At 40.1% G+C, this 12857-nt stretch overlaps 1 long non-coding RNA gene across 1 annotated transcript; it reads left to right on the top strand.

Moving 5' to 3' along the window:
- The first annotated feature begins 4985 nt into the window (after positions 1-4985).
- On the top strand, positions 4986-8151 carry LOC139145734 (uncharacterized). Its single transcript, XR_011555000.1, has 3 exons — positions 4986-5123; positions 5402-5524; positions 7963-8151. It is a non-coding gene; the product is annotated as an uncharacterized lncRNA (long non-coding RNA).
- The last annotated feature ends 4706 nt before the right edge of the window (positions 8152-12857 follow it).

The following is a 12857-nucleotide window of genomic DNA, read 5'->3' as shown; positions in this document are numbered from 1 at the left end:
ATAACCCTTCCCGTATTGGTTTGTAGGGGTGACCGACTAGCAGTACGACACTGGTTACTTAGATAAGTTACACCTATTAAAAAGGCGCCATATTACTCACTATGTATAACTAAATGTAAAAGCTTACATAAGTTGTGATTTATAGAACTGTATATCGTATTTCCCTGAGTTATGCAATTTTCCTTATTTTCAAGATTTTATTAGTGGTTTAACGCTTAGATTTAACGGTTTATTTCAACACGAATATTCTGGGGGAACGTTTTCATCGAGAAGAGGCTAATGTTACGGAGGTCATTCACCGTGACTGTGACGTCAACTTTGCCATTATTACGTAATGCCTATACCTGCTGCCTTTAAAGTTTGACTAATTGTCGAGGGACCTTGGCTAAGACTTGTTACAGCTATCAAACTCTGATGTCTTTTTGTTCGACAATAGTTCTACAAGTCGATTTTGGTTGAACATGGAAAGGTTTCAGCTCTTAGGATATTTAAGATAAATTATAGTGTATTTATGATATTTGACCATAATTAATGGGTTGCAATACATAGAAGAGCCGACAAAATCGACGGTGAATGGAAATTGCTTTCAAGACTCTATCCGCCACAAACCGGTTCCTTCCTTTGTACCACTGCAGAGGGGTTTCCCCAATTTTTTCCACTTTCAAACAATAAACAGTAGCTGTTGTTTTTAAATGGCTTTCAATACAAAAAATAACCCACTATTTCGAGGTGAATGGAAATTGCTTTCGAGACTCAATCCGCCACAAACCGGTTCCTTCCTTTGTACCACTGCAGAGGGGTTCCCCCCAATTTTTTCCACTTTCAAACAATAAACAGTAGCTGTTGTTTTTGCGACAGGCCATGACAGAATAGTTTCGATTCCGTATTAGCCAATTGTTTTTCGGCAATAGAACGGGATGTCTTGAACAATGGTAAAAGAAGCGTCTGTGAGGGTTGATCACAACGCCGTGACGTATCCGAATAACTACTCTCACTTTTTCCAGGCAGAGGACAAGGAATGGCGGTGAAGCAAATCACTACGGTGAACGTGCTTTATTCTATCTGAAGTAAGTAGCGAGATGATGGTTTAAGAGCTAAAAGCACCAAATAAATGCAAGCAATGAAGCCTCGTAAAGTATCCCTAGTGCTTACCTCTCCTACTACCTCAATGATATGAGTGACAATTTATGAATGAATACAGATGCATTGGTACGAGAATTCAGCTATGGGAGTGTTTTCTTCTGATTCAGTTTGCTTTAAATGTTCCCGTCCATTTGTAAAGTCTATTTTGTGCACATTGTGATTGCGGATTTCGTGTCCACTCAGTGGTTTAGTGTCCATCGTTTAGTTGACGGTGAACACAATAACATGCTGCCAAGAGTGTTCAAACAAAGACAGGGATTACGTAAGTCCCGGAACTTTCACAGATTTGTCCTCTACTCTTGTTTGAATACCCAATCATGTCCCCCGGGGAATTTATTCAAATGTGACAAATGTTAGTGTATAGCTAAAGTTATACACTTTCTGAGTCGGGGGGGGGGGGATCAGCGAGACTTGTGGTTTGGAGTGGTATGTCTAGGTGAATGACGTAACTTCTTGTTGTACAATTATAACAGCAAATTGATATTAAAAATTGGCTCCACGTGACTGAAGTTAGTTTGCACCTCGAAAATGAAAGACTTAAACTTTTGCTCAAACTTTGCTCACAGAATCTTTTCACTGTCGTCTTTTAAATTCAAGACTAAAAATTGGGAGTCACCGTGCAAATTTTGGTTCTAGAGAAAGAAAATTACCCCAGATTTATCGATATCTCAATCAAAATGGCCGCCACCACCGTGTTAACTCTATGGAAAAAATAGAGTTTTCGATTTTCGAAAAACTAAGTATGTGAAAAGTTTTCTTACACCAAGAGCTTTAAAATGGACCCCAACAAGTGAATGTAAAAGTTTGGGAAGACGACGACATGTCCCCGTGGCGCGTTCTACCGTAATATTGGGAAGTTTCCATTTTACGGGATGGAAATAAAGGGTGTTGAGTTTTTTACTATGCGGTTCCATTTCTGAAGAAAATGAGTGTACTAGTATTGCATTGCATTTTGAAACACTCCTGTCGTTCTGCAATACAATCTAAGACGTTCTGTCGACAGAACTTTTGTCTGCAAGTGTTTCCACTGACAATTTGGAATAGTATTAGGGAGACGTCTTGAGTACCTGACCTGTGAAATCAGTCTTAAATCATGCAGGATTTCCCCAAGTGTCGCAAATGTTGGACGTTAATGAGGCCTTTGGTATCGGGTGAGGTTTCGGCTTTTTCCTTGTGATAAATTGTAAACGTGCGCGACACTGTCCCTGCAGACCTACAAAGAACGAATCAATGTTTTCTTTAAAAAAACAACAAATGGTGGTTCTTTTTATACACATGGTACTTTTAGTGGCAAGCCCATGCAGTAGTGGAAGATGATATTTCATTGGTTTGTAAGGTTTACGTACAAGTTGACTGCACAGACCGATGAGTCTAGTAGGCCTATAGCTGTGAGGAAATAAACAGACCACAGTGAACCTTGAAGGACAAAGGCGGATCATCAAACTTTCCACATTCTTGTTTTACGCAACTTTGCATTGAATGTATTTGATTTACAATACTCCTAAAGGTCCCACTCCCGGGGTCCCACTGTGCGGATAAACCTGCCTATGTTATAGAGCAGAAAACTGCACAATGCCATTCAATGCCTTGCTATTTTCGAATGAGGAGGATGGGATTTTCCATCTTAGGTGTTAACAATTCTGATGCAAACACTTAGAATTCAGCCTCTCGTCCTTTAGACAGCAAACAGTATTGACGTCATTAGAATGGTCACACCCACCCAGACATAGTTTAGGTATAGAAGCAAGTTAGTGTCAGGTGGATTTACGTAAATGCGCCAGGGGTAACATTTAGAGAACACCGTAGGAAGTTCAAAGTTCAATTTCTGCCATGAAATGGATCTACTTGCGGTCAAACAGAGATTTAATTTTACGTTGTCCTTGCAAAAGTCACCGAGAGAACGCCGATGACAAACGAATTAGTACGAAAACCTGATAAAAAACCCCCTAAACCAATCGCGATAATGGGAACGATAAAACGTGCACAGAGGAAAGTATGAAAGTGCACATTTTGTCTTTTGTCGATACTACATATATATGTAGTATCGACAAAAGACAAAATGTCACACTGAAAATGAGGTGAAAGCTGCTTAACGACGAACTCACACAGTATTAGGAAAGTGAAACAAACAAGGTGCACCCACCGTGAAATGTAAAGTCTGTTCAAACTGTGAATAGAAATCCCTATAGGTGTGGTCATTTTAATGTGCAGTAACTGGTCACTGTCTAAACACGAACCCGGATACAATCGGATAAAATAAGGAAGACCTGGTGTTGGGAATTACGCACGCAACAAAAAAGGGAAACTATGTACAAATGGTAAAACCAATAAGTGATGACGTAGAAATCGCCATACGAAAAATACAGACGCCTCGTAATTGTGGCACTGACTAACTAATGACGTTCAAATAAAATAAGTTTCCACTTTCTTCGAATCACTTCATTTTAGTTTTTGTGTCGCGTGAAGAGAAGTGGGAGCCAGGAATTGGCTCCTATTCGTGGCTCCCGCGATGCTTTATCCAACACTTAATCAAACAAATGAAGACCAATGCATATATTTTAGAGTTAGTTCATGTCATTGTGGCAATAATTCTGACTCATCCCGGGTACGAGACATTTTATAATGTACAAAATGACTCCTATAGCAATGGGCATATTCACCCCTTTCAATACCACACGTACAAAAGACGGCATACTGTTAAGTAAGAGAAGTCAGGGAACCTTCAAATGCAAATAGCAGTTGATATGATGGCCTGTATAAAACGTTATATGCTTTCAGGTGCATTACTTTTGAACAAACCAAAATCACACCTGCACTGTTTGTATCGATTCTACAATAAGCTGGCTTGCACCTCTCCTAACCGTTCTTGCGGTTCAACTGTTTCAGTCTGCCCTGGCACCTATTGTCACAATTCAACAGTTAAAATTTGCAAGTTCTCCTTTTGAGTTCACCCAGCTGGGGCGTTTTTGTGACGAAGCTGATACGTGGATGTCACTTGTTTTGAGTTAACAAGTCCCTTCATCGACCAATTTATTGCGCAAATGTTTCGGAAAGTCTTACAATTAATGGCATGCCAAAGTGTGCTGCTGTGAGGTCAAGGCCGCTGATGTAATATTCATTTTATTCTATTTATTCAGGTAAACCAACGGACATAAAACCCATTTACAAGCACCTTGGGAGAATATAAAAAACAAACACATGAAAGATAAGACTGTGAAAGCAATAACAGATAAAAAGTGTCATAACAATCAAAACAAACATGAATAAAAACAACACTGTTAGTAAACTAGTAAAAGCATGCACTTTGCAGCACACGCTGAAAGGTAGAAGCAGAATTAAATGAATCAATGTTCGGATCAGCTTTAAAAACGTCGTTTACAGTGCTTACACATCTTCAAATTGGGTAATGTTTTCTCAGATTAATTCTAGAGGCTCTGACGCTGAAAATATAGTTATAACGTAGCTGTCTGCTTGGTACATTAAAAGATACGTTGTACAAAATGAACGGGCGATAATATAGTGCATTGGCCAGTTTGTAAACATTCAAAAGTATAGCATCTAAAAATTTACGCCTCCTCACCTTGTGCGACGCTGGGAATGCAAGAACCATATAGTTGCGATGACACATAATAAGAGGGATTGAAGTGAAATTGTGACCTTTCTTTTCAATCATTTCTTCCTAAGTTTCCAACCCCCTTTCCTAACTCTTAACCCCCGAAATAATTTATACCCATATTAGAATGCAACGCTTGACCTCATTTCCATATGTACACACACACGCCTTTGACATTTTGAACTTACTGGCTATACCACTTCTACAATGATGCCAAAACGAGACTGTACCCGGATGTGCTCCGCATCCTTGAAGGGGTCTTTTGTTGAGCCTGTTTCCTATAAATACCACTCTTGCGTTGGGAACCGTGTGTATTTAGTAAGATCGTCTTCAAGCAGAAACAAGTCCTGTGACTGACGTGATTGAGGTAAGACTTTGTTACAATGACGCCACAATACGCGAGTTAAAAAGTTTCTTGCGTGTACTCGTACGTCTTATCGTTTGCTGAGATGCGATAAAATGCATTATTTCTCGAATATTAGGTATCCTTTTGGATGTATAAATAACAGACAGAATTGAAGTCTGCCCCCAATTTTCATCACTGTTAGTGTGAAAATTTATAACATTGAAAGTAGCAATAACCACTCTAATATGATAATGAATGATTGGATAGTTACCTTTCTGTCGTCTTTTTTCTCTAAAAAGGAGGTGAATATGAAGAAGTTCACAGCTGTTATCTGTATCGTCGTCGTCCTTTGTCTTCTGATAGAAGACAGCGAAAGTATCTTCCGTCGGCGTCGTCGGCGAAGAGCGCCACCGTCACCCTCGGTCAGTACATTTGCATTCTTCGAAGCACTTCGCTAGAATAGAAGAATTCTACACTCAGTTAACGTAGTCGGCCATTATGAGACTGTGGGCTTAATGTTAATAATTGATAACTACTGTTTGTCTTCAGCGGGTAAAGCTGTCCATCGTGGGCATGCAGCAAGTGAAGATTTTACCGGACAAAAAAACAACGTGTGTGTTGTCGAAATGCCGTTATCAATAACGGATCAAGTTTATCAGCATTGGTCCAGCCGCCTAATCTATCCTTCCCTTTTACTTTAAAGTTTGTGGTGCACTCCCACGATCGCTCTGCAAATCTGTTGTAGAGTTGTACAGACTCTCCATCTCTGACATACGTATATTTCTGGTCATAAAAATCACTAAAGAGTTTGCAGAACATATGTGTGACAAGGTTAAGTCGTATGAAGCCTTAATGACAATTAAGTCATTCGGTGTAATCGTTACCTTATTGACGAGATTATTTGCTAACAAATATCAAAGTTGCGGAAATGTCAGTATAATTTTTTGTCACTTTATGAAACTCAAAGTAAATATGTTTTGTTTTCGTGCAATGGTTCATTGTTGACAGTATGGAAACTCATGATATTAAAACTGTAGATTGTTCGTTGTACCCACTATGGTTTTTCATCACAACGGGTCATATGGTATATATTGTGTGCGAAGCCCTGCGTACGATGCTGCGTGTTCCCGGCGTTATACTGCCTCCTGCCACGTCCGTACAATGCCGGGAACACACAGCATCCTACGCAGGGCTAGCGGCGACCGTATCTCAAAGGAACAACATGTACAGTAAGCAGTCTCAATGACGCTGATCGCTAACAAAGCTAAGTCAAAAGACAATAAAACGGCGCAAATGGCTGTCGACAGTCTCAAGCGAAACACATGAGTACACCATGGCCTCAATGTTACAGGAGTGTATATTTCTGGCGTATCAATATCTTGTCTCAGCAAGGCTATGAAAGCTTGTCTCGCTATGGCTTTCACCAGCGGAGTGGAAATGACTGGTTACTGGCATGCTTTCGCTGAAGTAAGGCAAATTCCAAGTGCAAGCTAAACGTTGAACAATTCCAGACTTTTGTTTGAAAGTTCTTTCTGTACTGTTCGATAGCCTTGCTATTGTTGTTAAGCAGCTATACGGGAAACAGGATGCACAAAACGTATATTGCATAACGAATTGGTATTGCATCGTTAATTCGGAATATATTGGAAGGTGATTGAATAGGAACTTGTTTGCACTGTCAATTAGCGATATATTGGAATGTGTTGAATAGAAACTGCATAAGGGGTATTGTATTGTCAGTTAGAAATATATTAGAAAATGATGGATATGAACTACACTTGGGGTGGGACTTGCATTGTATTTTCAGTTCTCTTTGCTTCTCACCAGCCCTAGTGCTGAGTACCTAGGCCTGTGTAATTTGCCACTTTCATGACCTGTATTTGACCTTACAGGTGACGGTATTCAAAATAAACTTTTCTTATTGAAAATAAATTTATGTAAAAATGTAAAGTTTGATTAAAATTGAGCCTCAGAGGCAATGTAGTGCAGATGATACAGGGTTAAAAGAATTGGCCTATGAGAATATATGTGTGTTCAGGAAAGAACAGGGAAACGGAGAGAAAGATCTAAGCCATTTGTAAACTGGCTAGGTGCTAATACATGCCTGGACAGACAATCACTGTTGCGCAGCTTCCGCTTTACTCACTCACTCACTCACTCACTCACTCACTCACTCACTCACTCACCTACTTATGATTAGCAATAACAGTGGATACGTATGTGCAACAAAGACTATGAAAACATACAGCGTAAAATCTCAACAGAGGCGAAACCATTTTTAGCGATAGAATAAACCTGCAAAGCGCCCTCCTCCTTGTTAATCCTACAGCCAAACTGAAATACACTTATCATCAATATTACTTCCAACAAATTTCAACCAGGAAAATCATAGTATGAACGACAATTCATCAATAACATACTTTAGATTTAAAACAATATATTAAAGAGTTATTTCAGTTTCTAGTTCTTCAATCTACTCCATCCATAATTTTTACCAGGATATGCAGTTCATTGTTGAATTTGTAGTAAATACATTTTACCAAACTCGAAAGGGCAATTTGCTTGATTACTAGAATCATTTTGAAACTCGTTGAATTTAAATGATAGGAGTAATTTTATTCACACACAGATAATGTTGTGATCACCTCTGCTTTCAACTATCCCAAAACGTCCTTTGTTTCGTTTTCAAGGTCCTATTTCTTTCAGTGTATACATAGTAATGCCTTCGACTGCTTATGATCGAAGGTTAAAGAGTTCAATAACCTCACTTAAAACAAAGCAAAACAAAGGTCGATGTAAGACTGATAAAAGACATTTCCTTCGAGTTTTATTAACCAGTGTCCATGTACTATTGTTTCAGTGTGGAGCCTGTCAGGGTCTGATCTCCAAGGTGACTGGTCCCGCTACGGGCACTCATTACTTCGGCAACAGATGCAATGGATGTGGCTACAACTGTAGAGAGCGTTTGGTCCATGACTTTCATACCTACGAAGTCTGGGGATGTAAAACCTACTGATGATGTAAAACCTCGTCTGTCAACAAATATCAGACGTATAATGCAACGGACAGCAGAAGCGATTGTTGATGCTGGCAACTATGTATTAGTAGACCATCATTATCTGTGATATTGGAGTGTAGATGCAATCAATCAATCAATCAATCAATTACGTGGTGGTGGGACCGTGTTCAAGACAAAATAATGACACACTGTATAGCAAAAGTCAGCAAAGTGATATTCAGAAGTAATACCATAATCAAGACAATCTTATCGTTTTTCATACAGAGTGATAACTCAGAACCATAGTAACTATTGTTTTCTGTGTTTGTATGAGCAGTGTTCATGCAGATAAGTAGAAATGCTGTCCTTATATTTGCCTTTATCGAGCAAGATTGAGAACTTTCAACTGTACAGCAATGACTAGTGAAGATGTTGAGTTTTTAAGACTCTCCCAATCGTTTGTCATATAGGCCTATCGCTTTTTTTCAAAAATATCAACTATAAATGTATACCAAATAGGCTACATGTTGTTTGCATTTTTCACCGTCGAACCATACTATATTCGATTGTGAGCCGACGAAACGATCCATCATTTAATAAGGCACACACACACACACACACACACACACAATCAATCTCTCTCTCTCTCTCTCTCTCTCTCTCTCTCTCTCTCTCTCTCTCTCTCTCTCTCGCTGACAATGCAACAATCAGTAGACGTAATCAAACAATCAATTTTTTTGTACAATGAGTGGAGGGGTTCACATATTTTGACTGATGCACAGGAAGAATTTGCTGGCCCAACCCTGACCATAATAATTGAACGCTCCCTTATGCCTGTATCAGCCTGTCTACATCCTGCCTCGCTCCTTGTGCTCCAAGTTGCTACGAAGAAGGCCGTGTAACGAAGGAAACAATTTGATAATGTTCAAGCGTGCAATCGTTGGTGGCGCACTTTCCCTGACTCGGAAGACTGACTCGGACCAGACTCGAACAAACCATAGACAGTAGAGGGGGGGGGGGGAGGGCTTCTACTGTCTATGAACAAACCCACTGGCACGCCATGAACCATGAGAAATGGTACATAAAAAAGAGATAAGTGCTATGGTTATTTTTCTCGTCTGAATTGTAAGAAAAGTGGGCTTTGTGTTAAAACACATGCCGTGTTCTTCTATTTTTCTGTTACTATTTACAGTACAATTGCCAAAAATGCTCAAAATATGAATATCAGATTTCATCACAATTTTAACAAATCTGCATTAGGCCATCCTTTATGAATCTGCTAAATTTCAAAGCTATTGGACCTGCAGTCTTCAACAATATTTTCTTTGAAATTGCCTCGTGATGCAATATAAAATATTCCCGCACGACTTGAACAAATCTGAGTTATAGTATTCTACGTAACCTGTACCAATTTGAAAGCAATCAGATAGGGGGATTCTGAGAAGACTTTTTAAAACCGAAAACTGCTAAAACTACAAAAATACAACATGGCAGGTTTCTCACAATGTGAATAAACAGGACTTAGATCCTTCCCAGGAACTAGCGCCACGGCCCTGATAGACACGGCCTGGCATGACACGTTGTTTCTCACATGAAGTCACGTGATTTTTCAAAGTGACAACGTGTCCTTATTCCTATGTTCCGATGATGTATATTATAATACGATGAGTATTACATTGAAAGTAAAGGTAGGTTGTAGAAGAAAGTAAATTTGATGAAAGAGCAAGTCCCGCGTTTACATATTAGCTGCACACCTGTGTACAGGTGCACATGTACGCAGCTGGTCAGCGACTATTTAAATACTCTGCACGTTGACAAATTCACTTTTGTTTCATTGTCCCCGTTCGTGATAGTTGCTGTCGATATTTTAGGAGAGCAAGAGAGACTTTTGCTTGCTCTCTCTCATGCACAAGTGCCCCTGAAAGCGTCACCATCTGAGGTAATACTTCAATATTGGTATTGGTAACGTAGTTGTTGATCCAGCAAGTCGTTCCGGCTCAGAGCCTTCAAGATATTCATAAACACTCCCATGGAACGAAATCAAGTAGAAGTACTGTTGATTCTGGCAAGAAATTACCGGGTGACTATGTCGACGGTAATAGTAATAAGCAGTCTTCTGAGAGTGAATGTCATTCTGTGGTTACATCAAAGATGAGTAATGCACCATGGATAGCAAAGAAAAAGATATTTGAGGTCCAGCTTGAATTGGACAGTCAAGAAAGAACAGGAACTGAAAACCCGGCTTAAAGAAATAGACCTTGAAGAGAAATTGGAAATACAAAAGGAAAGAGAAAAGCACGGGTCAGCATTCAAGATTTTTGCGGCTAAGGTACCATTCAGTTTTTACGGCCGGGGGGCCGGCAAAATCCAGGGGGGGGGGGTCATCATAATTTTGGAATCCGCAAAGGGGGGGTCATCGCTTTTTCACTGGTAGGAAAGGGGGGGTCACCACATTTTCAAAAACATAATACCAACAATAAAGTTCACTTTATGCCATGACCATGATCGACCCTCTTTACCGGCGGGCCGCCTTCGGCGGCCCACTACAATAAATATACATTATGTATTACCCATGACCCTCTTAACGGGCAGACGCCTTTGGCGGCCCACTCCAATTAGGTTTACTTCATGCAATGGCAATGATTGACCCTCTTTACCGGCGGGCCGCCTTTGGCGGCCCACTACAATAAATATACATTATGTATTACCCATGACCCTCTTAACGGGCAGACGCCTTTGGCGGCCCACTCCAATTAGGTTTACTTCATGCAATGGCCATGATTGACCCTCTTTACCGGCGGCCCACTACAATAAATTGACTTTATGTAATACCCCACGGCAATCTTACCGTAAAATTCCCAATTGAAGCCGCGGCTTGTATCAGAAACATTTTTGAGGGACCCCTGGGATCACGCACTGAATAATGGTAATGGCCGCGCGCCTTCAGCGGCCCTGTCCAGTAAAGTCTACTTTATGCAATAGCCATGATCGACCCTCTTTACCGGCGTGCCACCTTTGGTGGCCCACTAGAATAAAGTTGACTTTACGTAATGGCCCATGACCCTCTTAACCGGAGGGCTGCCTTTGGCGAACCACTCCAATAAAGTTTACTTTATACAATGTCCATGGACATGAGTTGTCTATGGAAATGAAGTTAAAAATTGCCTTACAGTCGTCCTAATTAACAGACGTTTCAATGGATGTGGCTGAGAAGTTTGTGCACTGGCATCGAATAAAGTGCGCCGCGTACCAGAGTTCAAATCCAAACCATGCCGGTAAATTTGACATATGGGTTTTGGTTATTTTTCAGGGGGGGGGGGGGGGGGGTCATCAATTTTTTTCGTCTGACAAAGGGGGGGTCATCTTTTTTTCACAAAAAATGCAGGGGGGGTCTATATTTTTTTGAACACCGGCGACAAGATTTTGCCGGCCCCCCCCAGGCCGTAAAAACTGAACGCTCCCTAAACAAAGTCTGAAGTATGCAGAAATGGAAACTGAACTAGCCGAAGCGGGAAAATTGTCTGACTGTGGTTCTAAAATGCAAAGTAGAATGAAGATGACGACCAAAAGTGACTCAATTAACAGGTATTTTCAGTCTTTTTGTGGATGTGATTTATTGCTAGTATGTCATAACAGTATATTGAAATTCTGGCATGGAACGTCATAAACGGAGTTTTGCTCAAGCTGAGAGCTCGCGCGTATGCCAGCCGTGGTATATCTCCAATATACCGCGGTCCTTTTTGCGTCTCGACCAATCAGATCGCTGTATTTGCACCATCAACATACTGGTATAATATAATTCTGCAACAAAACGAAACTACTCAAGCACTCGTATTAAGTTTAAATATGCCTAAGCGGGAGTTATTATTATTTGACGGTGATCATGTGTCGTATCCTATCTTTATCTAGAACTTTGAAGAAAGGGCGTGCTCAAAATTTACGGGGGGGGGGGGCTGGAGGATTTTCTATTTTCCTGGTGATTTTTTTCCATGTCCCCCTGATAATTGTGGAGAAAATCTATGGCCCTTTCATATTTCCTGTTTTTTTCCATGGCTTTCAATATATACATGCATGCTTACATACTAAGGCATGTATTATTATTATTATTATTATTATTATTATTATTAATTATTAATAAAATTTCTTTAAAAAGCGCACTACACATACGTCACAGTGCACTGTACAGAACACACAAGAGAATATGCAAATTTACAAAATACTTAATGCAAGTGTCAGCACCTCACGAGCAGTCCTGCGGTGAAGAAAATGTACCACAAAGCATTAACAAATCACTGATAATACAGATTAAAACGATAGGTTTTCCAACCGCGTTAAAAAGACTCTATATTTCTAGCAGTACGAATCTCTATAGACAACATATTCCACAACGATGGCGCGCACACTGAAAAAGCCCTCTAGCCGTATACCTTACTGAATTTTCAGCGAGGTGGAATCAGACTTAACTTGTCTGCAGAACGGAGATCTCTGATAGGAACATACAGCGCTATCAGCTCTGTCTGCAAAGCCTCTAATTGATTCAAAAGTAATTAACATAATCTTGAACTTAATACGTGCTTCAACAGACAGCCAATGTAAATCAACTAGTGTAAGCTTAGGTGTAATATGATCAAATTTGCGAGAACGGCTGACTAAACGTGCTGCGGCATTTTGAAGAGATAGCAAATGGTGAAGCTGATCTTTGTTAATTCCATATAAGAGACTATTACAATAATCTAACTGAGATGTTACAAATGCGT

This window comes from Ptychodera flava, chromosome 12 (assembly GCF_041260155.1).
Source record: "Ptychodera flava strain L36383 chromosome 12, AS_Pfla_20210202, whole genome shotgun sequence".
Taxonomy (NCBI): Eukaryota; Metazoa; Hemichordata; class Enteropneusta; family Ptychoderidae; genus Ptychodera; species Ptychodera flava.
Note: the sequence above shows the minus strand (reverse complement) of the source record. Positions and strands in the feature narration are given on the sequence as shown.